The sequence below is a fragment of the Giraffa tippelskirchi genome, chromosome 7 (genome assembly GCF_054371585.1).
Source record: "Giraffa tippelskirchi isolate mGirTip1 chromosome 7, T2T-mGirTip1v1.2.pri, whole genome shotgun sequence".
NCBI classification, from domain to species: Eukaryota; Metazoa; Chordata; class Mammalia; order Artiodactyla; family Giraffidae; genus Giraffa; species Giraffa tippelskirchi.
The window spans coordinates 106751363-106775683 of NC_137281.1; the positions used below are offsets into that span (position 1 = coordinate 106751363).

At 39.8% G+C, this 24321-nt stretch overlaps 1 protein-coding gene across 41 annotated transcripts in view; it reads left to right on the forward strand.

The window, feature by feature from the left end:
- The window catches only part of FRMD6 (FERM domain containing 6), a 384502-nt gene that overhangs the window by 295192 nt on the left and 64989 nt on the right, over positions 1-24321 (forward strand). For 6 of the 41 annotated variants that reach the window (XM_081507318.1, XM_081507325.1, XM_081507279.1 and 3 more), the window contains exon 1: positions 3834-3917. The exons of 33 other annotated variants lie outside the window; for them this stretch is intronic. The gene's annotated coding sequence lies outside the window, so the exon portion shown is untranslated. Of the gene's footprint in view, positions 1-3833; positions 3918-21895; positions 22735-24321 lie in introns of those variants that run through there. 2 more of the 41 variants (XM_081507307.1, XM_081507315.1) reach the window with 2 other exon arrangements.

The following is a 24321-nucleotide window of genomic DNA, read 5'->3' on the forward strand; positions in this document are numbered from 1 at the left end:
AGTATTCTTGCCTGGAGAATCCCACGGACAGAGGAGCCTGGTGGGCTACAGTCAGTAGGGTCAAAAAGAGTTGGAAAAGTGACTTAGCATGCATGCAAAGGGATATTTAAGACCTTCGAGCAGGACTTAAATTTATTTGCTTTAAAATCAATAGTTTTGCTTTTTCAATGAACTTTAGTAATTACCAAAGAGAAAAAGGAGCCTAATTTCTTTATTATGACCTTCAGTCAGAATGATGAACAGAATTTAATTTGGAGAAAGTATTCTTTAAAAGCTAATATGTCAATTTACTGGCTCCTCCCTTTGACTAGAATTTATATTTCAGCATTAAAACATACTGTAAGTTCCAAATTCTCTTGAATTATGTGTAAAAGATGAAAAAGAACTAAATTATTTTCTTCTAACATACTGAACTGATCTTAATTCTTAAGGTACTCTTCTGGTGTTTGGAAAATACTTTGTATAGGGATGTAAATTATAGCAGTTCACGTCTCTTCATTTTCTATGTAACTGTGTTTCTTACATAAAAATGTGTAACTATCACCCACCAAAGCTTAAGCATGTTCAATTACAAAATGAGGCTACAGCCATTGTCCTTTAAAACTATGCCTCCGTGCACCTGCTCATTCTGTGCTCTCTTCCTGAGATACTGTAACCCATAGTTCCCACATGTGTCTCCACATAGAATAATATGGGCATCTTGAAAACATCCCCAAGTCCAGATCATATCCTAGGCTAATTAAATCATATTCCTGGAACACAGGCATCATGAGTTTTTAAAATCCCTAGGTGGTTGCAATGTGCTACCAAGTTTGAGAAACACTACCTCAACCAACTTGTTCTCAAACTTTCATTCATCCTTCCCATCTCAGTTGACAAGGTATGTCTGAAGCCCTCTCTTGGCCTTCCCATTATCCCTCCTGCATATCTCTACTATACCAAGCATAAAGTTCATCGGTTCCCTCAAACTATAATAAGATGCTACTTTTAGGTTTAAATCCCAGAGTCTAACCCTGTGCTTGTGTAAGGGAGCACTCAATAAATAAATTTATGGGGCGAATAACTTCTTCCTAATAAAACTAAAGCTGCTGCTGCTGCTGCTAAGTCGCTTCAGTCGTGTCCGACTCTGTGTGACCCCATAGATGGTGGCCCACCAGGCTCCCCCGTCCCTGGGACTCTCCAGGCAAGAACACTGGAGTGGGTTGCCATTTCCTTCTCCAATGCATGAAAGTGAAAAGGGAAAGTGAAGTCGCTCAGTCGTGTCCAACTCTTAGCGACCCCATGGACTGCGGCCTACCAGGCTCCTCCATCCATAGGATTTTCCAGGCAAGGGTACTGGAGTGGGGTGCCACTGCCTTCTCCGAAAACTAAAGCAAAAACATACAATATTTATATTGCTATGGAGAAAGTTTAAGATGTGTTTTAGGATAATGTTTCACTTGATGGTCAACATCTCATTTTTAGGAAAACATCTCATTATACCAATGAAAATAAATCTATATCTAAACATCAAAGAGAATCATAAAATATAACTTTAATTACCTACAAAACTGCATTATTTATTATAATAAGCACAGAAAAACGTTTCCTGTGGTAAGAAACACCTAAAACAACTAATCCTTTCTCAGTTCCAGTTCCATCTTGAGTGGATTGTGTTGTTTTCCAAAGTAGTCCTTTCTGAATTTTATGTTGTTTCAGGGGTTTATAAAACTGATTTTTAAGAATTTTAAAGTACTTAGTTTGTACAGTATAGGATGTGAAAAGTCTATGTTTATCATGGTATTCATACTAATAACACGATTATTATGATTTTTAAAATTCATATAGTAAATTTTGCTATAATCAAATCCTAGACAATAAACCCAATCTTAAACACATGTTTTTAAAAGATGGTTTAAAATATTTTACTCCCTGGGTTACCTAACTACTTCAAATTGCAGCAATGCTTCACAATCCAATGTTATTTTTTATCTGCTACATTTTTATGCATGAAGCATGAAAAAAATAATCAGATTTAGGAACTGTTTTCCATGATAGTGTTATATTCCTCACTTGTCTCATTTATCTTCACATATGAACATTTAGGTTATCTCATTAGATATCAAATTAAGACCTTGTCAACTGTTGTTCAATATGCACTGATTCTGAATGCATATTAAAGACAAAAATGAGAGGAAAAAGTATAAACCTCCACTTTTAAATGTCAACGTTGTAATCAACTACTAAACAAATTTTTAAATTTAGTCTATTAATTAAACACAACTAATTCAAACGGCAGTCCTTGGAACATAGTTCTTGTCCTCCTTCCCACAATGGAGTCATGACTTTAAATCATGAGTGCAATAGCCTTAGAAACTGTTCTGCTTTATCCGAAATAAGCTCCGAATGGATTATAGATTGTGGAAAGACAAAAAAGATCACCATCCCCAATATTCAGTTCTAATGTCATTGTTCCCAAAATGTAAAAGCTGTGAATGAAACAACTATTCCTAGTAAGCTTCGGCTGTGAACACAAACCGGAATTTCTTTTGCCATGTAAACAAGGCACAGAGGCATGCCTTCAACAGGTAACTTTATTTTTGGATCAAACTATATGTTTGGATCAAAAGAGCAGGGCAATTTTAAAGCTGGCTTCTGTTAGCATAACTCTGATTTGGGGTAGTGTCCTTTGTCAGGTCCTCTGTTTCCTTGTCTCGTTGTCACTTCAACACTCCCTTAGTGAGGGGCCCCGTGGGCGTTACTGCCGCCCCTGGCGAGGGCTCACCGGATTAGCAGGCAACAGAAGACCTAGGAGGGTAGAAGCCCCGGAGCAGGGAGAGGGTAGTTCTGTGGGTTGCAGGCCTGGGGGGCCAGGTGGAGGCTGGTTCTCCTCTCTTGTCTCCAGTCCCCAGAAGCTGGTCCAAGTGGCGCAGTCTGGCTGGAAAGGCGTAACCTACTCCTTCCCTAGACCCAACAATTAAAAGGTGGCCCAAAAAAATCTCCATCTCCTATCTTGAGTCTTAGTGCCCTAAAAATACCTTCCATTGGCCTTTTGCATCACTCCCTCGGCTACCCTCGGCTACCATCGACAGCAGAGCGGGTAAAAATAATTTCCGAGAGGTCACTGGCGCTAAAACCACAGCGGACAGAGGCTGTGTCTACCTGAAGACCTGGAGAGGCAGTTGGCGGGGAAGGCTTGACTTCCTCGGCGGGGCCTCCTCCATCCAGCATAAAACCGGCGAAAGACCGGAGTCCCGAGTGGTGGATAGGCAGGTGGGTGCGGGACAGGAGGACTGGAGGGAGTAAGGAATCGCTAAGCCGCCTCCGCTGGGACCGCCTCCTCACCCGGTGGCCTGCCCTTCGTCGTTCCGAATTACTAAAACGAAGCTCAGGCCAAACTGCCGCCCCCGGCTAGCCCGACTGGGCTCGGGAGGCAGATACCGGGGAGCGAAGGCCGGGTGTCAGAGGGGCCATTAGGCCAGAACTGGGGGGAGCTGATAGTGTCCCCTCGCGCCTCCGTCTCCGTTTTGCTGGGAAGAGCCTAGATGGCTGCGGTCCTAACATAGCATCTATCTGCGGCTCGCCTCCCTCCCCAGGACCCCGGAAGCGTAGCGAGCTCAGCTTTCTCCCGCCTCCGACTCGCGGCACCCCTCCGCGGGACGCTTGGTTGGGCCCGGGGCGGGGCCTGCTAGCGCTCCACGTGCGGTTGCGAGCTCCGCGCTGGGCTGCTGCCGCTTTGCCACTGCCCCCGCCACCTCGGGGCGGGCTGGAGGCGGAGCCTCAGGGGGCGGGGCGGGAGGCGTGGGCGGGGCGGACGCGGAGCGCTCGTCTGGCTGCCCAGGGCAAGGGGCTGAGAGAGTGGGGCAGGCGCGGCGCCGACAGGAAGGCAAGGAGAGCTGGGAACAGTCGGATGCCCGGTGCTGCGGACCTTCTCCGAGGTAAGAGAGTCGGGTACCCGGGGACTCCCCTGGCCGACCCCCAAGACCGGCCACCGCGCCCCGGCCGCTCATTCTGCCCCCTGCCGGCCGGGCGGCGGCGGCGGCTGGACGGGACTTCTGGAGGGCTTCTAGAAGTCGCGAGCCCCAGCTCAGGCGGTGTCCCCTTCTCCGTGTCTTTTTTCTCCTCCTCGCTCTCAGCTCTGGGCGTAGGGCACCGGACTGGAAGGAAGGTCGCTTCTGGCGAGTCGGAGCTCGCCCACGCCGGGAAGGGAGGACGGGGCCCCGGGGCAGCCCAGCCGGGCAGCATGGAAGGCGCAGAGCCTCGGGCAGCCTCTGCGGCGAGGGGGGAGGCCGGCCGGGACTGCAGGCTGCGACCCCGGGATCGGTGCTCGCGCTCGGCTCCCGGGTGGTCGGGCTGGGGACGCCTGCCCGTCACGCCCTGTTGCTGTCCCCGGGCAGCGGGGCCAGCTCTTGAGTCCTGAATTCCTGAGTGCCGCCTGTTGTGCCCGCGCCGGCCCGGGCAGCCCGGGTGCGGGAGGGGACCTGAGCGCGGCGTCTGTCCCACCGTCCCTGGTCGAGGGAGCTGGAGACTGAGCTGGCGCTCGGCGACGCCGGAAGGGGGCCTCGATGGGATGGGAGTGGGGGGCGCGGCCTGCAGTATTTGGGTTCCTGGAGGAGCAGGCGGCGCGCAGGCCCGGTTCCGGGCCGAGGAGACCCCCAGCTTGTGCCCAAGGAGGGCCAGGAGCTGTCAGGGATGGACAGCTGGGGGCCACCCGAGTGAGGTCCACGGGAATTACAGCAGCCCTCTAGTCCCGGGACAGCATAATCTGATGGTGAGGGCGTTTTCTTGAAGGCAGGAAGAAATGGAAAGCTGTCAAAATAAGCACATTTTAAAGTTGAGATGCAAGTTGGCGAATTTTCAGGCCGTGCAGTTGTTTAGTTAGTGTCCAAAGAAGTATTAGCTCCTTGACATCCCTTTCGTTTGGAATTCTAGCAAAAATCTGTTTTACCAGTATTTCCCTCAGGAGTTGTGCATTGCCCACAGCAGGGAAGGAAAACTTCAGCAAGCGTTCTCAGGTTGCTTTTAACTTCAAGTTTGTGCTCCCTAACCTTTTTGAGTGTTCAGAAAAAGTATCTCTTGCTGGATTTCTCATGTAGAATTCCGTCTCTTTTTCTCTGGGACCTGGCAATGTTTGTTTATTGGTTTTTATAAGCATCTATATAAATTTAGTCCTTGCACGAAATATTCCCCCGTTGCCACAGGGTGTAGTTTAGGGATTAGAGAATACTATTGGAGAAAGCTGCTAGTGGCTTCATTTTCCAAGAATGTAAGTCATTTCCTTTCTGTGATTTCAGGGAGTTGATATTTCACAGCATCAAAACTTTGTGGGGAAAATTTTCCGTAATACATCTGTCATTAAAAAGGCTTTTGACTTTTGGATTTCTCTTAGAACAGAGCATAAGTTTAGGCTCAGCACTGTTAAGGGATCAGAAGTTTTTCAGAATCTACAGCATTATGAAACTATTGGAAAGCAATTTTAACAGGCACCAAAACCTACAAACCGCCTGCCGGGTAGAAGGTGGGGGAGGGGAGAAGAACTGAAGAGAGAGGCAGGAAAACAGATGCCTGTGCTGTTGTCCTTTGTAGTAAAAAAAACGTCTAGCACTTAATCATTTTTCCTTGGGTGTGGTTTTGAGAAATAGAAGTATTACGTTAAAAATGAAAATCACAATATGAGACAGCTGACATTTGAATGCTCTTTCAGCATGTTTGTAAATATATTGGATTTATATTTCATATTAAAATGGACTTCTGGTATTATTAGATGAGAAGGGTCCCCCAGGGGATATCTGCTATCCAGTTATCTGCGGGATATCTTTTCCAGAAAGCAGACTGTCTGTAATATGAACTAATTCTCCACCACCACCCCCCAAACCCCCACTTTGAATTGCTTGTAAGAGTGCCTGAGATCTGGCACTGATGGACCACAGTAATCAGCAGTTCTTGCAGGGCCCCAAACACTTTAAGGAACAGGAAATCTGTCTCTGCTTCTACCCCCTCCTTTTTGGGGGGCAACGGGGGTGGGTAAGCTACTAGCTTCAAATGCATAATTTGAACTTGAGAATTAAGATGCTCCTGGCTCTACGGGAAAACCTAATGGGCCAGGATAAAAACTGTTGCTTTTGAAAGGGAAATGTCCATGTGCTAGGTAGTAAGTTTTAGCTACAAGTTCTTTAAAAACTCATTCAAATGGACTAGCTAAATTGGAAGGGGAGGTGGGGAAGTGTAGAGCTTTTTGAGATTCTGAACTTTGTTTCCACTTTTAACTACACTTATAAAGCTTTTGGATTTCAAAACTTATGACATAATAGACTCTGTAGCCTTTTGTGGCAGATGCTTGAAATGAAAGTTTCAAACAGAATTGTTTTTGACTAGGCTATCAAGTTCAGAGTTTAGTGTAAATGAGTCCTGTCTCACAACCAACTTTTTTGATAAAGGAATTCTTTGTAGTTTTCAACTTGGATGTTGCCCATTTTGATTTCTGAGGCTGTGGGTTAAAAAAAAAAAGCTAAAACCTGCAAACAATTATTTTAATACATGAAAGCCCGTACCAAGGAAAGATTCAGTCCAGATGTAAAAATGTATGTGAATTTTAGATTTGTATGATCTCAACCAGTTTCCCCTTTTGTTGATGAGGCTGCCTGGATCCCAGATGGCATTTGCAAATTATCCCTTAGGTGGTTTTCTGAGTTCAGAACTAAATTTCACCAGCCTTCTCTAGTTATTTTAATATTGCCTCAAGTCTTCTAAAGGATAGAAAGTTTTCTGCATTTATGGAGAGATGAATTTTTCCTACTACTCATTAATACCAACCCCATAAATGCCCTGGTTTGGTAGATGAAGACTATGGGGAAACTGGAGGTGTTAAGTAATTATTATTATTTTAAAATATTAAAAATACATTATTAAGAGGTACAAACCTCCAGTTTAAGTATTATGTGTCCTTTGGGCAGAGTACAGAAGCTTTGGGTTTTGTTTATGCAGTTACAACTTCTTTTAAGGAAAAAAAAAGTTTTAAGTGTGTTTACAATCTTCAATAGAATCTTGTTGTAACACAGTTTGTGGTTTCTGATATAGCAATTGTATGACATACCTCTACCCTTCTTTCTCGACAAGAAACAAGAAACACAACTTACAAGAAAACTCCAGTGTGTTTTTATCTTGTACTCCCAATAACAGAGTTATAAAGGGTGTGTGTCATACATTAGCAATGATATATTTTTAGGAAGTCTTTGTATGACTATGGAATTATACATTTTGAATGTTTGATTACATTGTAATTGTGTGTGAAACAATCTAGTGGAGGAGGAGGGAAAGGAAAGATTTAGTGAAGGAATTTATGAGTGGTGAAATTTTAGTTAAAATATATCTTTTCTGAAACCCAAACAGGAAAAATGGTATTGTTGGCTTCTGTAGTTAAACTTTGGTATAGGGAGTAGTTGAGAGGGCCTGTTGAATTGCACATTATCCTAAGGAAGAGGCTTTGGGGGCCTATAAAAATAAGTAGGAACAAGTTAAAGGGATAATTTGAGAGGAAAGAAGAAGTAGAAAACTGGGCATTGAATTGCAAGGAAAATCTAAACTTAGAAGGATGAGTATTGAGGTAAAGACTGAAGTAGGGAAAGCTTTATATTTATAAGTGGAAATTAAAGAATAAGGTCTTCTCAGTTGAGAGAAAAAGGTTTAGAACTAAGATGCACTATAAGGTCTATATACAACATGAAATAGTGCTTCTGTCCTGGAAACCTTGCCTGCGTTTGTGTTGGATCACCAGTTTGGTGTTATAAATATTGCATTCAGAGATTGGATGCTTATCACTGTCCTTTCTTCCCCTACACCCCCCTCCCACCACTTCGCATTTCAAAGGCTGGAAGCATTTTTCATCTAAACTCGGATGATTTGAGAAATATTTAATTAGTTCTCTAGCATTTGGGAGATCTGCTAATGCCTACCCCCTATGCTCTGGGTCCAGAGGGACTCTCCAGCTGTAAGGGCTGAATTTATCATTAAGTTTTGAGTGAAAACAAGCAATCTGTGGTTCCAATTATCTTGTATGATTTAGTGGTGTAATTTCTTCTGATGGAACATTGTGTCCTATCACTTTTCATATGTATCAGATGGACCAGTCATGCAGTATACAGTACTGATCAAAGAGGGATCACAGAACACTGGGGAAGGGAAAGAAATCAGTGGTCTGACAGCTGGTTGTATCACGGAAAGAGAAAAATGTTGTGTCGAAACATTCACAGATGAGCCAAACACTGTGCAAAGGAGATGGCATTGTTTCCCAGAGCTTCCTTGGTGTTGTCTGTATCACAGCATTTTCTGGAATGCCTTTCCCCATCTATGTGGCCTTACCCAGCAGAGTTTATCTATACAGCAAGAATCTAGGTAGAGATGTAGTCATTAACCAGGTCATTTCATTAATGCGATAATGATAACTCTTGACCAAAAGTATCTACTTCGAGCTTCAATATTCCAATTAGATTATCTTTTGATGTTTTCAGATGTTTTCTAATACCATTTCCTTTGTTCACAGACATTACAGAAGTTTGAGCAGTAATGTTTTACGGGCATATGAAGATATATGGAAAAGCAATATTTTATACTCCCTTATAGCCGCATTTTCACGTGAGGGAGGAAATCATTATAAAAATCAAGCAAATTCTGCATGAAGATTTTAGAAAAATTAATGAAGCTTCTCATTTAACTTCTCAGGTAGTTCTTTGTCTGATTCACATTAAGTGAAATGTAATTAATTTTCTCCCCCTCTGTTAGCAGCACTTATGCTGCCCAGTTTTAGTACATGGTTTTTGTTTGAAGAGAGTGGGTGTCCCTGTGGCTTTATTTCTTTGAACTTGTTACTTAGTAATTACATACAGCCAGAAAAATGCACAGATCAGAAGTATACCGTACAAAGTGATCATATGTAGGCAACCAGCATCCAAATCAAGAAACAGAACTTTTCCAGGTGCACATCCCCTTCCCCCATGCTTCTCCATGCAGTCTTAAACCTTGCCCCAAGGATGGCCACTATTCTGACTGTTATTGTCATGTTGTCGTTGAGTCGCTATGTCCGACTCTTTGTGACCCCGGGACTGCAGCATGCCAGGCTTCCCTGTCCTCCACTATCTCCTGGTGTTTGCTTAAACTCATGTCCATTGAGTTGGTGATGCTATTTATCCTGTTCTTGGGCTGCATTTAAATGCAATCAAATATAAGTTCTTTTTCATGTCTTCTTTAACTCAACATAGTGTCATGTCCAAATTGATTTAGGCAGCAGTACTTCTTTTTTCTTTTATTTCTGTGAATAAATATACTGAGTTTATTTATCCATTCTGTTGGTAGACATTGGGTGGTCTGGGGCTGATCTGTGGAGCACGACCTTTTGATGGCTCAAGAAAGAGCACTTTGGAATTGAAAGAATAACCTTAAAAATTAAAAAAAAAAGTAGGGGGGAAGAAGAGTAAGAAAAAATGCATCAGAAATATGAGAGAGAAAAAATGCAATATCCCAGAAACACTAAAGGCTCAAGTGTCTAGATTCTGTCTAGGCCCACAGAATCCTAGTGTTTCAGGGACACATTTTGGAATATACAACTGGTTGTTGCATTTCACTTGAGAGTTGGCAAGAAGAAAGGGACCTTAGGTGACAGCTAGCCCCTTCATGTTTTAGAGGGGAGGGAAACTAAAGATACAGAAGACTGAGTGACTCAGAGTCTCACAGCTCATGACAGCGCCAAGAGTAGAAGCTGCTTCTGACTTGCAGTTTCATTTAGACTAGTGCCATCTGAGGGCTGGAACTCAGCCCCCGACTCTGTGGTCCACTGGCCTGGAGGATGGGGTGCCCTTTCCTGAGCCAAACAAAGGTATGCTATGGCTCTGTTGAGGTAGAGGCAGACCTACCCAGAGGAAAGGGAGCTATAGCCAGTGAAGCAGAATTGTACTTCCTCAAGCCTCCTCTGTCTCTGCCCCCTACACAGAGCCCTTGGAATTTTTCTTTAATCCTCTTTTCCTTCTGCCCTCTCTGTTAGGGCTCTCCAGTGAGACTTTGGGTTGTAAGTGCCAAGTAGGTGATATCTTGAGGTCCTTCCTGGCTCATTGTTTTATTCATCCATGAATAGTCTAGTGTGCATGCTAAGTCACTTCAGTCATGTCCGACTCTGACCCCATGGACTGTAGAGCCTGCCAGGCTCCTCTCTGTCCATGGGATTCTCCATGTAGGAATACTGGAGTGGGTTACCATGCCCTCCTGCAGCAGATCTTCCCGACCCAGAGGTCAAACCCACGTCTCATATGTGTAACCTGCATTGACAGGCAGGTCCTTCACCACTAGCACCACCTTGGAACCCCAAATGGTCTAGGATGGACCCTAATTTCAAAGGACTGCTTTCTAAATATTTTCAGAAGTTTATTCTTAAGAGTAAGAATATATGTAAATCACATACATTTTTGCTTCTTCTTGCCATTATGTCCCCTCTTCTACACACTTTTCTCCTCTATCCCCCCTAATCCCATCAAGTTATCATTTCTTAAATAGCCTTGGAAATATCCAGTTTCTGATTTCTGTCTACTGAAAACAACAGTGAAATTCTGATGCTGAAGTCTATGGCCATCCCCAGGAAGCACTTATTGTAAAACATAGGGTTATGAGAAATCTAATAGATAAAGTGCTCGTGAAGGAAGACTTGGGTTTTTTTCGTGTTTTCCTCAAGAGAAAAAAGACATTTTCATGTTTTAAGAAAAGACTCAGAATTTCAACTTAGGCTCATTAGCAAGATGGGGAAAAGGTTAAAAAAAAACAAAACCTGAAGTTTTATAAATGGGTAGTAAATAATATATCCTGCTCAGATCAGATATTGCTTATAAAAGCAAAAACTTAGCATATATAATTTTAGAAAATAAAAGATACCTGGGAAAAGAATGTTCAACATAGGGCCTGACAAGCTACTCACTGAAATTGCTACAGAAAAGTGTAATAAGTTCTGAAGACAAAATGGAAAAGAGGCAGTAAAATATAAATGTTAAGAACAGGATTTTTGAGATTAGTTCCCTGGGGTCCAAATCTAGGCTCCACTGTTCTCCAGGGTGTAATCCTTAGGGAAGTTATTTAACTCTCTGAACCTCTTTTTCCGTATCTATAAAATGAAGATAATAATAGCAGCTATCTCATAGGCTTGTTTTGATTAAGTGAAATAACAGATGTAAAGCAAGTGGCAGTGTATGACATATAGTAAACGAAGTTAGCGCTTAAGACAAAAAGAAGTGATGTATAGGAAGATTTCTAGTTCTTGGAAGCCCCTGTTTCTGTTTACAAGCAATTGTTCACAGATTTTGTATTTTGATCACATTAAATAGGCAACAAATTGTAGTATTTCTCAGTCACAGATGTTGGGCAGTCTATACTGTTGCACTAAGAACAGCTGGCATGTCCCACTGATCTCTAATTGATCAAGTTATTTTTCCTAACTCCTATTTCCAGCAGTCTCATTCCCCCAACTTCTGTCTGCTTGCTAATGATTTCTTTCCAGCTGCCAAAAAATAAATTCAGAGATTTTAAAAATTCTCTTTGTAACAAATAATGTTATACAAAGTACTTTTAGACTTAAAGAGTACCAGTGGTCCATGTCTTTTTCTCTTGTACCCTGTAGATTTCATGTGAGTCCTTTTTAAGAAAGCCACTGTTACTGGAATGAGGCAATTATTATTTCTCCAGCCCCAACTCCTACCATTATCACAGTTTATATAATGTGAGTCAGACCATGTTACCATTTTCTGTTAGCCCCAAAGCTTAAGATTTTTAAACCATTCATTCAAAACAAATTAATAGTCTGAAAGTTTCAAAGAGATATTTAAGAAAAACAAATTTAAGCACATTAGAAAGACATTTACATCTAACTAGCATAGTTACAAACCTAGTCAAAATAGGCATAGGATGCTCCAGAATAATCATGGAGTATCATTCATAAAAGGGGGAGCATATACCTCAGATAACCCTGTGCCCTGTTATGTGTTGTATAATATCTTAAACTTAATAAACCTAGTACTTTAAAAATGTTCGCCAAGTCCATCAAAAAACAGCTTTTACTTCTGCATGAAGTACTGAGTACTGTGCTGACTACTTGGTGCAAATCCTGCAGAATTGTTTCTTATCTAGGTGGGAGAGCGAAATATATGTGTTTGGAGATGTATTAGATGTTTCCCGATAAGGACTAAGTGGACTCCTGGAGGAGAACTAATGTTGGCCAAAGATAGGATGGCTCTGGCTTCCCTGGGGCTGCTGCATTTGTGTTGGGTCAGGAGGTCAGGCTGAGATCTTTGTAGTCTTCAAATACAAAGGAATTTTTTTAGAAGCAACAGAAATGTTCAGGATTTGGTAAAAGTCTCAAATTTTAGAAGAAAATAATGAAATTGAAATTATTAAATGTTTAATTAGATTCATTCATTCATTCAACGTAATACATGCCTTCTGTGTGTGCTAGGTATTGTTCTAGACTCCAGAGCTACAGACAGTGAACAAAATAAAGAAAAGAGTCCGGCCTTTGTAGAGCTTATATCCTACTAGGAGATAAACACTGAACATAGCAAAGCTATATAGTACTTTAGAGAGTAGTAAGTGTATTTGGAGAAAGATGAAGTAGAGCAAGGTAAGGGACATTGGGTATGCTGAAGAAGAAAAGCAGGGCCTTTGGCAATTTCAAATAATGTGGTCATGGTAGGGCTCACTGAGAAGGTGATTTGAGGGAGGAAGTTGGCCATGCAGAGATACCTGGGGGGAGAGTGTTCTAGCAGAGGGACCAGTGAAGGCCTTGGGCAGAAGTGTGCATGGTCTGTTCCAGGACCAGTGAGAAGGCCACAAAGTAGTAGTAAATCAAGTTATGAATGTTTGAGGGGCTCATCATGTAGGTCTGCCTGGTGGACCATTATAAGAACTTTGGCTTTTACTCTGAATGAAACAAGAAGTCACTAGAGAGTTTGAAGCAAAGGAGCAAGGTGCCTTGACTTGCATTTTAATAGAATCACCAACCACTGTGTTGAGATAGAAAAATAGAGTAGGGTGATTAAGGCTGGAAGCAGAGACAAGTTAACAGCTGTTTGCAATAATCCAGTTGAGAGACGCCACTAGCAGTAGAGGAGATAGTGAGAATTGACCAAGATTTATTTTACAGGTAGAGCCAATAATATTTCCTGGCCAACTCTTTGAGGAATATGAGAGACATCAGAGGAAGGATAATACCAAGGCTATTTGCATAGTTATGGAGTTGTCATGAACTGAGGATGGGGCTCTGATGGAGGAACTGGTTTGGGAAAGATAACCAAGAGCTATTTTGAACATGTTATGTTAAGCTTCCAAGCAGAGAAGTTGAGCAGCTTGTTGGATTCAGAAATCTAGAGTTTAAGGAAGAGGTCCAAGCTAGAGATAGAAATTTGGAAGTTGCCAGCAGACTTTGGATGAAATCATATAGGGAGTGTACATAGACAGGGAAAACAGTCCATGAACCAAAGCTTAGGTCATATCAGTATTTATAGTTTGTAGAAAAGAGAAGAAATTTCATAAGGATGTATCTTAAGCCAAAGGAAATATGCACATATTTCTGACATAGTGGACCTAATTGTTTCCATTCTCTAAGTAATAGTGTTATTATTAGTGGATGTTAATTCTGTTGACCCATACTATGGGAGGAAGGAACTATGAGTTACTTTTTCTGTGATGAAGGACTTGGGCTGAGCCTGAGGCATTTCAGGCTTTAGAGGGTGAGTTGATAAGGTGCTAAGTTGCTTCAGTCGTGCCTGACTCTTGGCGACCCCATGAACTGCAGCCTGCTAGGCTCCTCTGTCCATAGGATTCACCAGGCAAGAATACTGGAGTGGGTTACCATGCCCTGCTCCAGGAGATCTTCCCAACCTAGGGATCGAACCTGCCTCTCACATCTCCTGCATTGGCAGGTGGGTTCTTTACCACTAGTGCCACCTGGGAAGGAACAAGTAAAGATTACTGAGAAAGAGCAGTCAGAGGGACAAGAAGAAAATTAAAAGCATATCCCTGAAATCAATAAAGAAGGAATCTCAGGGAGGAGAGAGTGAATCAGTGATGTCATGTCAAGTAGCTTGAAGACTGAGGGTTGCTTATTGGATTTAGCAACCTCAGGGTCACTGGTGAACTTGACAAGAGTTATGATAGTGGAGGGATAGGGACAAAAACCTGATTGGAGTAGGCTCAAAGATGAAAAGCCAAGCCTCAGAATGGTAGAAAATAATAGCAAATGAAACGAAGGATTAATTTCCAAAATATACAAGCAGCTCATACAACTCAGTACCAGAAAAGCAAACAACCCCAAATCAAAAAGTGGGAAAAAGACCTAAACAGACATTTCTCCAAAGAAGGCACACAGATGGCTAACAAACACATGAAAAGATACTCAGCATCGCTCATTATTACAGAAATGCAAGTCAAAACTACAATGAGATATCACTCACACCAGTCAGAATGGCCATCATCAAAAAGTCTGCAAACAATAAATGCTGGAGAGGGTGTGGAAAAAAGGGAACCCTCTTTCTCTGTTGGTGGGAATGTAAATTGATACAGCCACTGTGGAGGATGGTATGGAGATTCCTTAAAAAACTTTAAGAATAAAACCACCGTATGACCCAGCAATCCCACTCGTAGGCATATACCCTGAGGAAATCAAAATTGAAAAAGACACAAGTATCCCGTTGTTCATTGCAGCACTATTTATAACAGCTAGAACATGGAAGCAACCTAGATGTTCATCGACATATGAATGGATAAGGAAGGTGTGGTACGTATACACAATGGAATATTACTTAGCCATAAAAAGGAACACATTTGAGTCAGTTCTAATGAGGTGGATGAACCTAGAGCCTATTATACAGAGTGAAGTGAGTCAGAAAGAGAAAGAGAAATATCGTATTCTATCACATATATACGGAATCTAGAAAAATGGTACTGAAGAATTTATCTACAGGGCAGCAATGGACAAACAGACATAGAGAATAGACTTATGGACATGGGGAGAGGGGAGGAGAGGGTGAGATGTATGGAGAGAGTAACATGGAAACTTACTTTACCATATGTAAAATAGAGAGCCAACAGGAATTTACTATATGGCTCAGGAAAGTCAAATGGGGGCTCTGTATCAACCTAGAGGGGTGGGGTGGGGAGGAAGATGGGGTGGAGGTTCAAAAAGGAGGGAATATATGTATACCTATGGGTGATTCACATTAAGGTTTGACAGAAAACAAAATTCTGTAAAGCAATTATCCTTCAATTAAAAAATAAATAAATTTTAAAAAATCAGAAAGGAAGAAATAAAATTTTAAAAAAAGAATGAAAAGCTTATTAAGACAATTCTTATTTTCAGTTCAATTTCTTATACTATAAATATTCACTATTGTAAGTGAATATATTTTAATATTTCTGATAAAATGTGGGTAGGGACTTCAGAATGCTGGAGGCTATGAGGGTCTTCAACAGGTTCTGACAGAAATAGGGAGCCTCTGAGCTTCCCACTAATAGAGTTATGGTAGAATTGTTTTGTTTCTAGTGACATGTTCTTAAATTCAACCCATGATCATTTCTTATTCAAAGGATACAGTAGAACCAAGGTGACACATGTGCTTTAGCTTTTTTTCAGTAACGATGATAGATTTGAGTTGACCAGTCTACACATTATGGTACCCTACAGGCCTGAAAACTTTCATTCATGGAGTGGATGACTCAGGTTAGGGGTTCCCAGGGACTGGAGCAAATTGAGTAGTAGAAACATTGCTTGTTTAATGTTTCTTTTATACTTTGATGACTTTCATTGTGAATATTTCAAGACATGTGATTAAGCAATTTTCATAGTTCTGTATTTTATATCATAATTATGCACTAAGAATTTTCTCACCTGGGAATTACCTTTGAATTATAATTCTAACTTTCTGTAATACTGTCATCAAAACGAATCAACAAGTCTCTGATACTAATTATCTTTTCTTTCCCTAAGCTTATTGAAATGCTAAAGCATAGGCCTTTAATACCTAAGTATTGTTTTTGGATAGCTAAAAGCTTATAGTGATTGGTACAATTAAAACATTGTTACATTTATTTGAGTGCTGCTTGGTAATGAAAGTATACTGTATAGTAAGTCTTTAGAAAGTTGCTAATTATGGGAAAATGCTGGAAAGGGTATGAACTTTTCCTTTGTAGTAGATTATGGCACATGTTTTTTGAGAAGTGGAGCTCCAGTGATTATATGTGTGTTTCTAGTGGGTTGTGGTGTACACATATAATGTCAGCATTCTCTTAGGTCCTGCTCCATCAACACTGTTTTATTACTGTCATTTCGAATGTTATTTCAGCTGAAGCTTATAAGTCACTCTTCAGTTAGTTAAATGAAAGAAATTGGCCTGTAACAGAGAAATACTTACACAAGGCCAATGTGAAATAATTTGGCAGTGCTGAGTGTATTACATGATACATACTGGACTGTGCAGAGGTATAAAACTAAGCAAATTATGAAATAAATGTGAAATCTCTTAAGTCAGTGACTGCAGGATGAAGTCCAGATCTCTCATGGTGGAATTCCACATGGCAAAGCAGTGTTGCAAGCCTGTGGGGCACCAGCAGAATTGGCTGCAAACATGTTTTGGTTTTAACATGGTATTGAAAACATTTATTTTCTAGCATTTAAAAAGTGAGAAATTTTAAATTTAAAAAAATTGAATTTTACACCTTTTGTTAAAAAATTGGGAGGTGTGTCAGCGATCTGTTGGAGCAACATAACAGCTTCCCTTTTTATATGGGTGTATGCTCCATAGTCCCCACTGTCCCCGGCAGAGATCCTCTTGCCTCCAACATTGAGGCCAAATGGCTGTTCGTGTTTTTCATCCTGCAGGCTTCACTCCTTTGTTAACTGCCCCTGTCAGTGAGTGAGTTTGCTATCCTTCTGTTGTAGAAACTTATTTTCTAGTGTCATCGCAAAGCTCCTTAAGTCTGTCCAAATTGTTCTCCTCTTTGTCCTGTCCAGCACATATACACTTAGTCTGGGTCCTGCTTCCTCCACTCCTTCCACTGAACTGAGCTGTTTATTGCCTGTATCACTTCATGGGAACCAAGCACGTGCTGCTGTGTACAATCACATATATAACCTTTTATATGTATATACTGACTTTTCAACTGTGTTAGAAGTCTCTTGAGGGCAGCGACTATATCTTTCAATTTACTAGTGCCTATCAAATTTTTAGATTTAATAGATTAACTATTGTTCAGATTTAGCTTCCAGTATATGGTCATGTATGATTATGATGCTGTAAAAATATGAGAAAATATAAAAATCTTGTATAAAATCTACTTCTTCAGATAGGCCTTTCTTAATTTACTGTGTCCATTCCTCTGTAGCTTTGTAATCACATTTATGTACTCTAGTTGAGTATTAATTCACTGAACACCTCATTTATTGCCAATTCTCTGATTCAGTGGCATAGATGGATGAAGTTTCCAAGTATATAGGTCATTATACATACCATTTTATTTATTTTAGACGTGCCTCTGAAGGCTATTACTGTTTTATACATCTTATTTTCCCATTCATTTGGCAAATAGTGTGTCTACTATATGGAAGGCCTTGGGGATGTGTGAACCTGAGAAACATGATGGTAACATGATGGTACTGGCTCTTCAGAAGCTTTTACCTTTTAGCTGGAAAGGCAGGTTTAAATAATGGAGTATATAATTGTTCAATTTTGATAAGTATGACTAAGAAGTAGGGCATTCTCTGAGATCTTATAACAGAGCACTGTGATCTGGAAGCCGGGGCTGTAGTGCGGAGTATGACACAACTGAATTCTAAACTCCTTGATTTTTCATAATTCCATAGCAGTTTGTAAAATATTCTGAAGGTAAAAACTTTACCTTAAAAACAAATAAATTAAAGGGTAATTTATTTAACAAAATAAGAACTTAAAAAAAAAACTTTTCTAAAGGATATACCATTGGCTATAGATCTTACATTAATGATAAGGAATTATAATTTATAGCACTGTGATCTTTGTTTGATACCTGAGTTGAACTCTGTTTGAATATGTAAAACAAAAGTGGGAAGCAAAAAGAAGTGGGCTGGAAGTAAGCAAAAAGTAAGCAAAAAGAAGTGAGCTGGAAATTTCAGAAATAGCTAACTTGCAAAGCAATTTTTGTTTTATGAAACTATTTCAAAAGTGTAGTAAGAACTTTTCTTATGGCTTTCAAAAATAATATATAAAAAACTAAACTGATTTATTCCTTTGAGACTAGTTAGTGGATAGTACTTTTATTTTATACTTCCAAACCCATGACTGAGAAATACGAATGGGTTTATCTGTCTGATCTTGGAGTGAGGTACCGTGGTGTTGTGAAAAACCTTAACACTATAGTCAGTGACAAATGCGAGCCAAAAAAGAGTGGAATTTTATGTGGTTGCATATATTTTATTACAACAGACATGCTTTAAGTATTTTTTTCTAAATAAAATATAATTTTATGCCTTATCTATCAAATATAGTGGTAAAATTAATTGTTTGCATGGTTTATTGTCACACTGAAACAAAGGTCGGCCGCACTGGTGCCATTTCTGAAGTCTTTGTTAAGAAACTCATGTTACTTGTAATTATAGAAGACAATTCAGAAAAATCAACATGATTAAGGAAGTTTTAATTCAAATAAACCCAAGATTTTTAAATGTGATATTAAAGAAATGCAAGGAAATCAGATCAGGGAGATGTTTTTAAGAAACGTCAAATGTCCTGTGGAGTTTAAAATAAATTCCAAATAAGTATGTTTAAAATAAAATCTTTTTATCTTCAAATATTGATTAACTGAGCCCACAATCACTTTCAAATTAGTGAAAAGGCTGTTGAACTGATGATTTGTAATTTACTAAATTATTTGCTTTTACTGATGCCTGGAAAGTGAAAGTGAAAGTCCCTCAGTCTTGTCCAACTCTTTGGGGCCCTGTATAGTCCATGGAATTCTCCAGGCCAGAATACTGAAGTGGGTAGCCGTTCGCTTCTCCAGGGGATCTTCCCAACCCAGGGATCGAACCCAGGTCTCCCGCGTTGTGGGAGGATTCCTTACCAGCTGAGCCACAAGGGAAGCCCAAGAATACTGGGTAAGCTATCCGTTCTCCAACGGATCTTCCCGACCCAGGAATCGAACCAGGGTCTCCTGCATTGCAGGTGGATTCTTTACCAACTGAGCTATCAAGGAAGCCCAAATAAATAAATAAAGGAAGGTAAGCATTTCTTTCCTTCAGCTAGATTTTCTAGCATCATAGTAACATGTATCTGTAGCACATTTTGTATTTTAAGTGGAACTTTTGCTTGTTTACTTTATTTGATCCTCAAAATACTAGTCTCCATGTTATAGATAAGGAGGTTAAATGACTTGCATAACTTGATGCCTTTACCTAATTCACCTCGTGACAAAACCATAACATGATACTCTTCTGTCTCTGAGACCTGAGCTTTTTTTTGCCACCTCAGTCGTAGCCACTCTGTTGATAAAACATTTCTGGAGTGTTTGCAACATATGATACAACATTTTGATTTGTTGTTATTGTTGTTTGTTTTTTAGCTGCCTTATGTAAGTTTAGTTTCTGCCAGATACTAAATCAATCTGTGGTCTTGAATTGGCTTACACTAATTTTACCGTAGAGAATTTTTCGGTCGCTCTGAGCTAGGTAGGACAATCTTTTCCAACATATTCTACTTCCCATGATAATGCATTAAACCTGGCACAAAATTCCAGATCATCAGATTTTGTCTTAATAAAACAAGATATGCATGAAATTTCACACTATTAATCCTTTGTTCAGAACAGCTATTATCTTGAAAAAAACTCTACTAAGTTGTAGGATTGGTTAGTAAAAGCGAAATTAAAATAGATTTTTTAAAAATGATTGCACATTATGTATTTAAAGGTGAGACATTACAGTTTCCTGATTTCTCTTTAGAACCTTATAATCTTTAAATTGAAATAAAGAAGGCTCTGAAGCATGAATGAATAGTGCTAATGTTTCATGGAAGCATATCTACTATACGCACATCTGTAGGGAGTTTTACTTACATGTGGACTCTTCAGAAGAAACGTAATTTAGCACAAGAACCTCTGCAGTTCATCTTTTATTCAACAATCATTTATGTGCCAAGCAGTTTGCTGGAAATTCAGTGATGAACAGGGCATGGACTGTCCTCTGTATAGCGGTCCCCAACCTTTTAGGCACCAGGGACCGGTTTCATGGAAGACAGTTTTTCCCCAGACCTGGGGAGGGTGGTTTGGGGATAATTCAAGTGCATTACATTTTTTGTGCACTTTGTTTCTATTGTTATTACATAAGCTCCATCTCAGATCATCAGGTATTAAATTCCAGAGGTTGGGGACCCCTGCTTATAGAAGTTAGAGCCTGAATGATGAGGGGAGAAAGACAAACAAATGAACAATTGCACCATGTGACAAGTGAAATACTACCTATTAAAAATTCTGCTATTGCAATTTTTGTTTACCGAGGAATTTCTTTTGCCTTTCCAGAATTCTTACTGGATGATAAACTTTGTAAACATAAAAGACCAACGTTTATTTTTACTTAGTATTCTTTAAAATTATAGGTCTTTTTTCAAATCACTGTAACTTCCTACATTTTAATTCTAAGGTCTGTTTTAAACTTTTTGAAGCCATTGATTTAGCCAGTTTACCTAATGTATTGTTTCACTTTTGTTTATACCCTGCATCATGCAGCAAAGGGTTTGAGATGATGTATTACTTAACCCCAAAGGCACTTTAGTGAACATGTAGATTCATTAAATTTTTTTAAATCAACTGTATTTATTATTTAAATTATATACAATAAAGTCCACAAATTTTAAATAGAAAATTTTGTGACTTTTGACAAATGTATGTAATCAGTGTCACAATCAAGATAAAGATAATTTTAGTCATACCAGAAAGTTTTTTTACAGCTCCCTTTTAACTTCTCCCCCCACCACCACTTCCTCTCTGCCTTTTCCCCTTACCTCCCCATCCCTGACAACTTCTCATCTTTAGTTTTGCCTTTTATGTAATTTTATATAAATAGAATCATATGGCATGTAGTTTTCTCTGCCTTGCTCTTATATCTGGCTTCTTTCACTTAGCAAAATATTTTTCAGATTCATCAGTTTTGTTGCATATGTCAGTAGTTCCTTTTTATTGTTGGATAGTTTTCAGTTGTTACAATAGGTTTTCATTCATCTGTTATTAATGGATATTTGGATTGTTTCCAGTGTAGAACTATTATGAATGAAGTTACTATGAACATTCATGTGTAAGTCTTTGGTGGAATATCTTTTCATTTCTTAGGGCAAATACCTAAGAATGAGATATCTGAGTTACATGGTAAATGAATTTAATTATATGAAAATTGTCAAAATGTGTTCCAAGATAACTATACCATTTAACATTCCCACCAGTGGTATCTAAGAGTTCTAGTTTCTCTAAATTCTCACCAAGACCTGGTATTCAGTCTTTTAATTGTAACCATTCTTTTGAGTGTGTAGTGGTATCTCACTGTGGTTTTTGTTTACACTTTCCTAATGACAATGAATGACAATAATATGGAATATCATTTCAAATGCTTATTTGCTGCTTCTATATCTTCTTTGGAGAAGTGACTATTTAAGTCTTTTGGCCATACTTTTAAGAGAGTTATCTTCTATTGGTTGTAAGAGCTATTTATCTATTCCGGATTTGAGTCTTTAATCAGAGAAGAGATATAAAAAAGGTTTTCTCAAGCCTGAGGATTGCCTTGTCATTTTTATGTGACTTTCAAAGAACAGAATTTTAGATTTTAAAGAAGTTCAATTTATCTTTTTTTGAAAATGTTTCATGATTTTTTTTCCCCCTAAGAAATAGAAGAAAACAATAGAATGGGAAAGACTAGAGATCTCTTCAAAAAAATTAGAGATACCAAGGGAACATTTCATGTAAAGGTGGGCTCAATAAAGGACAGAAACAGTATGGACCTAACAGAAGCAGAAGATATTAAGAAGAGGTGGCAAGAATACACAGAGGAACTATACTGACCTGGATAGCCACAGTGGTGTGATCACTCACCTAGAGCCAGACATCCTGGAATGTGAAGTCAAGTGGACCTTAGGAAGCATCACTACGAACAAAGCTACAGGAGGTGATGGAATTCCAACTGAACTATTTCAAATCCTAGAAGATGATGCTGTTAAAGTGCTGCACTCAATATGCCAGCAAATTTGGAAAACCTAGCAGTGGCCACAAGACTGGAAAAGGTCAGTTTTCATTCCAATACTAAAGAAGAAGCAATGGCAAAGAATGTTCAAACTACCATACAATTGTGCTCATTTTACATGCTAGCAAGGTAATGCTCAAAATCCTTCAAGCTAGGCTTCAGCAGTACATGAACCGAGAACTTCAGATGTACAAGCTGGATTTAGAAAAGGCAGAGGAACCAGAGGTCAAATGGCGAACATCCATTGGATCGTAGAAAAAGTAAGGGAATTACAGGAGAAGGTGGCAACTGAGGATGAGATGGTTGGATGGCATCTTCCACTCAATGGACGTGAGTTCGAGCAAACTCCGGGAAATAATGAGGAACAAGGAAGCCTGGTGTACTGCAGTTCATGGTATCACAAAGTGTCGGACATGACTGAGTGACTGAACAGTGAACAACAAGAAGCCCAAGATCACAAAGATCTTCTTCTAGAAATTGCTGTAAGTTTTGTAGTTTTAGCTTTTACATTGGGATCTGTAATCCATTTCAAGTTATTTTTGTATATAGGTTGAGGTTAATTTTTTTCCATAACGATGTCTAATTATTGCAGCACCATTTTTCGAGAATTCATTCTCATTGAGTTTCCTTGAGAAACTTTATCAAAAATCAAATGACTTTTTATGTATGACTCAATTTCTGGACTATTTGTCCCATTCCATTGATCTAGATATCTGTCTCTAGGCCAGTATAATACTGTTTGGTTTCTGTTGTATCCTTTATAATATGGCTGACAATCAGCTAGTAAGTCCTCCAGCTTTGAATGTGAGTTGTGAGAGCAGACATCCTTGTCTTGTTTCCAGTATTAGGGGAAACCATTCAGTCTTTCACTGTTAAGTATAATATTAGCTGTAGGTTTTTCTTGAACTGTCATGACTTCTTACACTCTTAGAGCAAATAATTTCCAGATTATAGGCAGATTAATTCCTAACCCTAATTGGAAGATGTTTTTGAAAGAGTTGACAGAATTTCAGGATTTTATCTCCTGAATTTCCTGAGACTTTTACTGAAGTTGCAAGGACAGTAGATAACTTACAAGTTTCCAAATCTTGTGTTAGAAAAGGAATTCTCCTCCAGCCTTCCCTAGAAAGCCTGTGTCTAGGACCAATACCATGTTTTCTTAATTCACTCTTCCAAATAAGAGTCATGAAGCAAAAGAGATGCCTCTCTTCTAATGAGTACTTTTTGAACACTTGAATAGTTTTGCCTCTGGACCTAAGATGAGATGATTCCACAGCAGTTGTTGGCAAAATATAGCCTTTTGCGGGGGGTAATGTTGATGGACAAGAGTTTTGGTGGACTCTGGGAGTTGGTGATGGACAGGGAGGCCTGGCGTGCTGCGGTTCATGGGGTTGCAGAGAGTCGGACACAACTGAGCGACTGAACTGAACTGAACTGAACTGAACTGAATGCAGTGATGTACTATTGGTCTTATTCAGTTGTCCTGCTAGAAGTAATGGAGTGTGACCTTGGAATAAACCGCTCATCTGATTTCTCTAGGATAAAAGTGTGTAGGTCGGTCTCAGGACTAGTTGCGTTTTCAACATGGTTAGAGCTGTATAGAAAAGCGGTCCTGAGCAGAGGCAGGGTGGTTTCTGTTTTTTTGTTTGTTTGATTGGTTTGCTTATTTGCTTTTAATTAACCTTCAAGGCTGCACTGTGCTTCCCTTTTTCATAGAAAATTAACCTTGTTAGTGTAGGGTGAAGTGTAATTCTGATTTCCTTCCTCCACACCCTTTAAAAATCAATCTTTAAGTCTTTCTCACAGCGTTAGAGGATGATTACTGTAAGAGGCATGCTCTGTTTTGGCAACAGGCAAGGGGGGTACACAGCACAGACCAGAAAATCCAATGAATAGGCAGGTCAAATGGATTATTTAGTGACTTACTACTGGATTTTGTTGACTTCACACACCAGGAAACTCAGAGGTTCAATGTTAAGTGGCTTTTATTTCTATTCCCTTTGGAATATGTGGGTAATAATTTAATGACCTTGGTTCTTATTTTATTTCAAAGTCCTAGTTTAGAAGAG